This window comes from Caloenas nicobarica, chromosome Z (assembly GCF_036013445.1).
Source record: "Caloenas nicobarica isolate bCalNic1 chromosome Z, bCalNic1.hap1, whole genome shotgun sequence".
Lineage (NCBI taxonomy): Eukaryota > Metazoa > Chordata > Aves > Columbiformes > Columbidae > Caloenas > Caloenas nicobarica.
Window position 1 is genome coordinate 62,291,076 of NC_088284.1, and position 6,206 is coordinate 62,297,281.

Sequence of the window (6,206 nt, forward strand, 5' to 3'; positions counted from 1 at the left end):
GAGAATCACAGAATCATAGAATCACAGAATCACAGAATGATTGTGGTTCGAAGGGACCTCTGGAGATCATCTAGTCCAACCCACCTGCTAAAGCAGGTTCCCTCAAGCAGATCACACAGGAATGCATCCAGGTGGGTTCTGAATGTCTCCAGAGAAGGAGACTCCACAACCTCTCTGGGCAGACTGTTCCAGTGCTCTGTTGCCCTCAAAGTAAAGAAGTTTCTCCTCAAATTCAAAGACATATATCCATCTGATGAATGTATTTTCCACCCTCCAGCCATTTTCATGAGCACATGCAAATTATAGATTGTCCTTATACAGTAAGTACCCATATCAGTATTGATACTGCACATCCAACAGTATGGGAAACCGCTGTTCATCCAGGCTGTTTATAAATGTAGTGTTACCTGTTGGAATAGGCTAAACTAACCGACATGTTTCTAAAAGCATAAAAAAAGAATGCTTTCAGCACTTGAAATCACATATACATACAAAATGAATAAATTTTGAAGTTGTCACTCACAGACTCATTGCAATGCAATTAAAAGGAATTAGCTCTTGAACTCAGTGGTAGAGTTGATAAACAATTATGTTATTTTTATTACAAAATTAATATAATTTTATATATTTTTAAAAGAAAATCTATTTACCTTAGTGAAGTTTTGGATAAATTATTTTCTCGTATTAAAAATACTTTTTTTCTTATGTTCTCTTCTCCTTTCCCCCTCCCCACCCCCAATGCTGCAAATGTTATTGGACACAGATTATTTTTAACCCTTTTTCATTTGGTAAAAATTAAGCATTTTGAAAGCTAGAGTATATGTTCAAGCATAAAGAAGCACTGTCTTTTTAGTAATGACAAGAAAAGACAAACAGGCAGTTTTCCTAGGAGAAAAATGTTACATAGGCACACACATAATATTTCCACATCTCCTCTAAGTAATAGCATCCTGCTGAGCAGGTTAGAGGGCTCTTTTGTGAAAGGTTCTCACATTCTCACATTTGTATTTCTGCATTGCGTAGAAGCTGGTGACTGGAGCACTTAAGTACAAAGGAATATTTTATTGTTTTCAGTAAGAAGTGATATTAGAAACCCCTTTTCAATGCAAGAGCCTGCTTTAGGAGCAACAGGATATTATAAATAAAATTGGATTCTTATTAAAACTGTTGTTTTTTTAAAAGTATAAAATAAAGTAGCTCATTTGAAATGGAGAGCTATTCAGTTTTTGGTGTTCTATCTATGAGAATGTTTTGGAGCCATGCCAGATTTTGTCTTTACAGAAATAAATGCCCTGCAAGGATTTGAGCAAAAGTTGTCATTATCATACTTTGCACTTTTGTCAAGCCTTATGTGAATCAAAAAGTATCCTAATTCATCTAACCAAAGCCAGAGCCTAGTTGACTAACTTTTCATGATAATAGGAAGTTAGTTTTTATCACCTTTCCCTCCTTTCTGTATTAAAGACAGAACAATTTTGAGGAAAAAATAATCCCTTTTACTTTAATGTCTTTTCCCTTCGAACTTTCTAGAGCAAATTGAGATTTCCTTTCCTACTGTATATGATTTAACATATTTTAACACTTCCAAGGCACAGTAGGTCTTGATTTTGCTTTCTTCATTGTACATAATCCATACTAAAAATAGGTAAACAATATTGTAAAAATAAACTAAATGTCTAGGGCACTTTCTGGGGCATGCAGAGTAAAGGTATCTTTTTTACCACTCCTTTCCAAAACTTTCTTCCTTTTTTTTTTTTTCTTCCCCCCCCAGTAATGTGACAGAATATTGCAAGTAAAAGATATTAAAGTTCTTATGCAATCAGAGTCCAACAGGTGCATCTAAGGGCTATATGGGACTTCTAGTCTGTGCAATGACAAACTCTTTCCTGTCTTTCCTGTCAAGGAGGAAGAATTTCCCCATCCCATTTTCAGTCTCACTTTGCTCAACTCTTAGCAGCCCAAGATTAGCCAGAAATATGTATCTTGCCATGTTGCAAACAATGTCTTCAGGTATTTTTCAGATCTGACCACACTTTCATGTGATTATCATGATATTGAGTACCTATATTGCTGTGATCCATGATGTGTGAAAAATTGTGGATCTTCAAATTAATTTAAATTCTATGCTTCAGCAAGGTTTATGTTTTGGGCTTTTGAGGCTTAAATACAGCATTTCCTCAACTGCTGTTTAGATAAAAGCAGAGATATAAAGCAGATTATATAAAACAGGAATCTTGAACTATGAATGAATAAGAAGAAATACAAAATGTTTGTGTATGGTAACTTAGTTTTCAAGGGACTATGTGAGAGAGATTTTATCTTTTCTGGATGTGAAAAAGCCAGTTGTAGACTATGGCAGTTTTACTCCCTGTAAAATGCTTCATATGTGTGTAATTTTAGGCTTTTTTAGGCCATGGCAGCATTAAACTACCACCATTTAAAATATTTGTACTTGGATATCACAAAGTGGATACAGAATGCTTTTGGAGTAAATATGTTCAAATTTTTGAAAAGATTATGTTTTACAAGGGGATAGCCTATGACTATACTCTTCATTCTTTCTCAATACAGATCATTGCTTCTGCATGATAGTAGAGGTTCTTTCATTAACCCAAACTCCTTCAGATAGGTTAAAAACCTGATGCCCTTGCCATTTGCTAAGTTTCATTAAAAGGACATAAAGATATTTTCATAAAAATAAGGAAATTGAATATAGTTGCCATGAGTTCATCCTGTGATTTCAATTGGTATGATATTTTCTATTCCCTTTGCAAAAATATCTGACTGTGGTGTTAAAATGGTTGCTGTATTTCACCTGGTGATGATACTTTATATGTAATCACACTGTGATCCATCAGGATAAAAAGAAAGCACTACATAAGTGATATTTGTGATCTAAAAATATTACCAGAAGCCTGAACTCAGCTTATGCAGTGTAAGACAAATTCTGCCACCCAAAAATAAAATTTTATAGAGATGAGCAGAGTCCCTGGCATTATTATGCTCCCTAATAATGAATGACACAGCGTTTGGACAGGTATGTGTTATAGTTTTCCATGCTGATAGTATCATTATGTTTGTAGTTTAAAGGGAGGAGAGAAAGAACAAGGAAGAAGTCACAGGAGGGAGATTCATTTTGGTAAGGACACCATGATTCATGTTCAGAGTGTGCGCTCTACTAGTATATGCCCATTAAAATATCATATAACTTTATTACTATATTTATTTAAAAGAAAGAATTCTGAAGAGAAGTACACTGAACTGTAGATAGGATAGGTTAAGGTCCTTTACATTAAAATGCTGAAGGCATCCTTAGTATTTACAGTAAATTCAGCATGCCTTGACTATTGCATGATCATTCACTGAAGTGTATGTGTGTATGTATATTTTAATTCTATATAAATATAGAGAAATACACAGAAAAATGATTTTTGTATATAACTAAAACTTGAGCCTTTCACTAGACATAGTTTAGATCACAATTTAGCTAATTAGTAATGGTGAACATTCAGTGCACAGGCAGTTTTGCAGCTTGAGAGCAGTGCTTGAATACACCACTGTGGAAAGGAAGAACCTATTAGTACATTTTTTCAAAGTTCTTCAAACATCAAGTGAAGGGTGGGAATAATGCAGCACCAAGATTGCAACAATTAAGAACTTGACAGAACTGAATCCACTTTCAAGACGAATTTTGAAATACTACAGACACAGAGCTTCAGGCTAGGCAGCCATAAGCATTCGATTAACGAGATTTAACCTTCAGAACTTGCAAAAGTATCAAAGTCTACTCTTTATTACCCTTTTCTGTAATTCTGAAGAATTTATAGCAATTTATTATAATTGAAGTGGAAGTACTTTTGGGGTATACAAGTACACTGTTTGTAATAAGTAAATAATTGTACATGTAAATATAAATCAACATTAGCATATTTACTGAAATAACCTGAGTTCTGAAATATCATACAAATACTTTTTCAAGATTTTTTATGCTTCCAAGGTTGGAAAAAAAGACTGGGGAAAAAAATTTATAATTTCATATACAGGATTTCTCTAGTTTTTTTCTCTGATTTTTTCCAAAGTAAAAAAAAATCCAAGTCCCTCTAGCTTTCTTCTTCCAAAACACTGCCAAATTCTAATATAGTTATTTAATATTTTTCTTTCATTTCTGTAGAAAGAGGTCACTTGGTGTAGCATTGAAAGTAATAGCATTGGTGCAGTCATTTCTATCTAATGCTCAAACGTTAACTGAGAAAGATTTCTGGTTAGTACAGGAAGCTCATCCACCAGGCAAGACATTTTTGGTATAAAAGAGTGGAAAAATCCACCTACGGTGTTTTTGACTGAGGAAATATAAGTACGAACCCACATGATATTATACCTCCCCTACCTTTGTTTCTTATGGTAGCTAAATATTTCTCGCTTCTTCTGGTCTTGTGATCAAGTTATGTGCCCTATGTATTCATTCCCTTTAATCATCTTTATCTTTTGATGAGAAAAAAATGCCAAAGAATTTTTTTTTTTTAAATGCATGTTAGAACATAATTACTGACCTCCTCAGAACTACTATTCAGGCATATTCTCTAGCAATCAAGTCATAAAGGAGACCCACCTCAAGTGATCTGTTCTTTACTCTGTTTTATAACTAGGGTGCTGAATCAGAAAATAGTCCAGAAAAAAAAGCCATAGCTCTGAAACTTGAATGTCTTTTCAAAGTGCCTGAGAAAAATATAATGTTATTTCTGCAAAACCAGGCATCTGTGATAATTTCTTTAGGAAATTAATGATTGACTCCCAAAACCTAGAACAGTATAAAGAAATCAATTTCACAAAAGTATCTGTATGTAAAATGTCTACATTATCTTTCTCCATCTTTTTGGTGATGCCTCCTGGCTATCTAGCAATATCTCAGCTTTTCCCACCGAGAGGTTGATAGGAGATCAGGTTTTCTACATGGAAACTCTAATTTTTTATCAGAAGAAAAGGGTAGTTGTTAATTCCTCATTCAAAAACCATTTTAACACTTTGATTCCTAAGTCAGTGTTAAGTTTTATGAATGTCATTGATAAAAAGAAGAAAAAAAATAAATTATGTGCTAGGGAACCAAATTCCTGAAGGGTATACTTTATATATGCTCTTGTGTAATTTCAAAATACTTCTGAAAATTATAAGAGGCAGGAAAACTTTTCTAGTGTTAAATGTTTTCTTAGAAATAAGTAACGATCTGGCTTCTTAGATATAACTTTAATCCATATTGTTGTTTTGCTTTACAGGAGAGGACAACTTGTTATATTTCTTGGTAGTTATTTCCATTGTGATTTACATGTCTTAATTTTTGTGAATGTGCATATGAGAGTGTGTGGCTTAGACTTTTTACTGCTAGCAGGCCAGAAGTATTTTTAGAAGCAAAGCCATAGTAGAAAGACATAAAAATGTAAAATTAATGAAAAAGGTACCTAGAAGATTCAGCTTCTAGTTCAGCAATGGAAACCACCTGTGTCATATTATTTTCTTGTAGCATTAGTGTGTCACAGGATGAATGCCTAAGGACATCTGTAGTAAGATAACCATTTATTTTACATTTCAAGTATTCTCTATATTTTTTTTGAAAAACACAATGCATAATAATGAATTTGAAAGTGCTAATGTATTTTAATACCCTTAATAAGGTATTAAAACTAGTGAGAGAATGATTTATTACCAAACGTCATTGAAAATATGTACTTGAAAATATAGGCACTTGAGATAAGCATACACAGCAGCTGCTGGGCCAGCTGCAACATAGACTATTTTCTCCAAGCTCTTCACAGAAGCTTAGTGATACAGGCATAATTTTAACAAAACATACTCAGAAACGCATACATAGTAAAATCCCTGAACTGACGGAACTTGTCCCAGGACTTGACAGGAGCTAAAGACTTTTAGTCTTTAAAGTACATTTGTATATTGAACAGTCCCTTTGGTAACAGTAGCATCATACTTGACAGAACTACATCCTTGGGATTATACTCTGAACTGGTCTTCTTTTTAAAAAAGGAACTCCAATTAGCGTTAGAGAGCACCAGCATGGTTTAAAGTGAGTGATCTGGAGTCTATTCCTGCCTGTGTATTGCCAACAGAATTGTTTGTTGAATTCAAATTATAAGGTCAGTCTGTTCTGGTGTGTAATTCCTTCTGCTTTTCTCCCCAGGGAGGAAATTAGAGGTGTC